This window comes from Microtus oregoni, unplaced genomic scaffold, assembly GCF_018167655.1.
Source record: "Microtus oregoni isolate MIOR12 unplaced genomic scaffold, Mior012 000021F_ref0000039, whole genome shotgun sequence".
Lineage (NCBI taxonomy): Eukaryota > Metazoa > Chordata > Mammalia > Rodentia > Cricetidae > Microtus > Microtus oregoni.
In genome coordinates, this window is record NW_024543080.1 from 11,373,923 (window position 1) to 11,377,727 (window position 3,805).

Sequence of the window (3,805 nt, forward strand, 5' to 3'; positions counted from 1 at the left end):
CTGAGGCAGGCAGCTCTCTGTGAGTTCAAGGCCAGCCTGGGTCTACAAAAGCTAATTCCAGGACAGGCTCCAAAGTTACAGAGAAACTCTGTCTCAAAAATCAAAAACAATTATTTCAACTGTATACTGAGTATTAAGTCATCATTACCTGCTACAAGAGCATGTTGCTAATTAAAGCAAAGACATCTTATGAAGTGACAAATTTTTAAACTTTACCATATCTTCCTCATGGTAGAATGTCACTGCCTGAATAATTGTACTAATGGCACAATGACTTCCTACCAACTCCTGTTCTGAGGTCTTTGGCCCCTACTCAGCAGCTACCTCATGTATTTTTTTGCCCCGTCCACCAGTCCTCAGTGACAGTTTACCTCCTGCACATAGTCTATGCATGTTAGGTAATTTTCCTATTAGACTTGCTTGATATTTTTAGACTCACACTAGAAATAATTTTCCAACAGCTTTGTATTAACTGGGTGATGTTTTTGCACCTGTAAATCTTTGTCTCCTATTCACTCTTTCTAGTATTTTTTCTCTCTTAACTAAATATGTTGTACATTACCATGCCAATACTTTTCCAAGGCATTCATCTCTGAAACTAAATCCCATTTTAAACTAAGAAATGCATTAACAACCCAAAGTAAGTAAAAACCTAATTAGGAAAAGAGCAAAACCAAACTTAACCAACCTGGTACTTACTAATAACTTGTAAGAAGGAGCCGGCAAGAGTGAGTGCTAAGGGGGCTCACTCTACTTGTGGAGAAATGAATGATCAGGGGCTGAGGCTAGGGGAGGGAGTGGCTGAGCTCTGTAAAAAGACATCAGTCCTGGAGACCATCAGATGTTCCTGGAAGTGGGAGCATGTCTTGGACTATGGGACCAATGACATTAAGAGATTATATTCTGTGTTGTGAGAACACAAAAATTTAGAAATATACTCTGTGCAAATACTCTCTAAAAAGGGTTATGATTGTGGATTGCTGAAGAAGAGCAACGATGAAATGAAAGCAGCTATCAGCAGTGGTATGAACGGAGTGGGAGAAAGTGCGTGGTCCAGAATGTTTATCAGATGCTGGAGCCTTGGTGCTAGAAGACTCTTGGCTGGTAGGATGTGGGTTCTTGAGAACTGGGCCCTATCAGACAACATAGTGAAATGAGTCAAGGCCCCTTTCAAGGTCACATATGGGATGTTTATCTTATGATTATAACAGTAGCAATATTATAGTTATCAAATAGCAGTGAAATCCTTTTATTTCACCAAAACCTGAGGAACTGTAAAAGGCCTCATCATTAGGAAGATTGAAAACCACTGATGTAGTGTAAAACACAAAGACCTCAGATGATGTGTGCTAACAATGTGCTTTTTTAGGCGTCTGTGTGAGTCATGCAAACAAATGATATTAGGTCTAACTAGACAAGAAAAACATAAGTACCAGGTTTATAGAATTGGATACTGAAGGTAGAGGACACCTTTACATACGAGCACTAGTAGGAACAATTGTATTTATAAAGGGTGGTTGATAATGATTGTCATCTGTGAAGCTGCCATACTTCCTTGATGCTTTAAACATTATTGCAATATTCTAGGCAATTTATATCACAGTAAAAGTTTCAAAACAAGTCTCCTTTTAAATTTTTTATGCTAGATCTACCTAGATCATTTTTCCTCCTTAATTGGTATGAAAAACTTAGTACTTAGCAATGGCATCTTAATCTTAGCATGGAAATTGTAAAGTCAATAGACTACCAGTTTGAACCCCCTTTGTCCTAAGTCACTGAGAAAATATTGAAATGTAATTTGTAAGGGGTTTCTAGGGCTGACTGCAGGCTCTCAGCAGAAAAGTTTGTTAAGTTACTACAAAGGAAGAAACATTTCTCCTCATCGATTAGCAAACACCAATTCCATTATAAATATATATGCATGTTGACCTTTTAGCTTGTTTTCCGGAATACAAATTCAGTAGCGCTCTCACGCAGCTGCACATGCTGTGAGAGTATTTTGGGGCACCGGAACACAAATGGGGACATCAATCTACCCTCTTCATTTGAGAGGCACTATATGGAGCCTAATTGCTGGTTCCTCTACGGTCCCCATGCAGAGCTTATGCTAGCCAGCAGGCCTGGGGTTTAAAAATTTCTCCATAGTGAAGTTCTTAGCTTAAATGAGGAGGTTAGAATCTTGGACAAAATAAAGCAAATATTGAGTGGCTTATAATACCTTCCCCTTTTACTTGAAAAGCAAATATATGTACATTGTTAGACTACAGGGTCATTGAAACAGGCTTGCACAATATAACTGTTAAGCTAAGAAGCCAACAATAAAAACAAACTCAAATTATTATTTTTTCCATAGACAGAAAAGATTAATTTTCATCTGTGCAGTTTGAAGGTCTCTTTTATTTATTTATTTATTTCTTCTCAGGGGTGTACATGCATGCAGCCTCCCACTACCACAAATTATGCAGTCGAGTTTCACACATTTGGGGAAATCACAGGGATGAGAACCTCCGGAGTACAATGGATCAGACTCACCCTGTGAAGGCCATCTTTGTGATCCTGGTCTCTCCCCTGCCAGGTAAGGATTTGAAAGTCTCTTTTAAATTGATGCTGCCAATCAAAATATGGACAGGGAGACTGAGTAGTAGAGCACTTGATTTAGAAAGAAGTTTTCATGTTTCTTCTACCAAATTTTACCCTAGGTATTCTGTGGTCACAACACAATTGTTGCCCTCATGAACTGACATGCCCGAGTTATAAACCTTGCTTTGTATCAGTCAGTGTTTTCAGTGAGTACTACAACATAGCCCAGGAAATCAACTTTGAGTAGACGATTTTGGCTCATGGTTCTAGACATGGTTCACTTGGCCCTATAGCTTTTGGATCTTGTCTGAGACAGTGACCTTGGCAGGTGATTTATGGCTGAACAAAAAGGTATATTCCTTGGAGAAGGTTAGAAAGAGAGCGGGGATTATAGCTGTAATACTTCTTTCAGAACATATACCTAGAATCTAGCTGTCTTCAACTGGATCTCATCTCTCACTGTTGCCATAGGAAGATAACTAAACCTTTAGTGCACAGGCCCTTAGAGAAGATGCGGAGTGTAAACCATAGTAATCTCAGACTTTGTGTATACATGTGACTTCCAATTTTTGACCCAATCTTGTAAACAAAATTTTATCTCTCAAATTGTCACAAAAGAAAACAGATTCTGTAGGAGTTAAAAGTAATTCCAATGTACTCTACACTCAGTGTAATGTTGAGGAAATTCAATAATTTGCAGAAAGATAATTTTTTTCTGTCTCATCATCAAGTTCATGGCTGAGATCTCTGTCACAAAAGACATTTTAAGAGAAAAGCACACAAAATTATCTAATGCTTTTGTGATATGAATGCCTTCAGAATAACCAAAGGAATGGGCAAGCTTGTGTGTGTTTACGTCAGTTGATAAAGGTGACAGTTGTGAAGAGGTGGGGATGAACAAAGACAGACTGAAATACTGATATGCAGTGAGAGGAGCTTTGCAAGGCCTGCATGGTCCATCTTTTCTCTGTATCCCTGTGTCTTTAAGGTAGGGTCATTCTTTTTCTTCATATAAATTAAATACCTCCCATGAAAGGGCCTTATGGTAATGCCAGTTGATTTTATAAACTGCTTCAGAGCGGAGAAATCTTTCTGAGATTATGGTCTTTATTAGAAATATAGGTGTTGGGGGGGAGTGAATGGCCTTCTTCATTTGATTTTATTCCATACTAAGGTGACATATTTTGATATAGCATGCTCTGAACTTCATCATTAATCTTTCTGT

At 38.4% G+C, this 3,805-nt stretch overlaps 1 non-coding gene across 1 annotated transcript; it reads right to left on the bottom strand.

Annotated features, from left to right (window-relative positions):
- Positions 1-2,419: 2,419 nt before the first annotated feature.
- On the bottom strand, positions 2,420-2,583 carry LOC121460995. Its single transcript, XR_005976138.1, has one exon. It is a non-coding gene; the product is annotated as a U1 spliceosomal RNA (small nuclear RNA).
- Between the last annotated feature and the right edge of the window lie 1,222 nt (positions 2,584-3,805).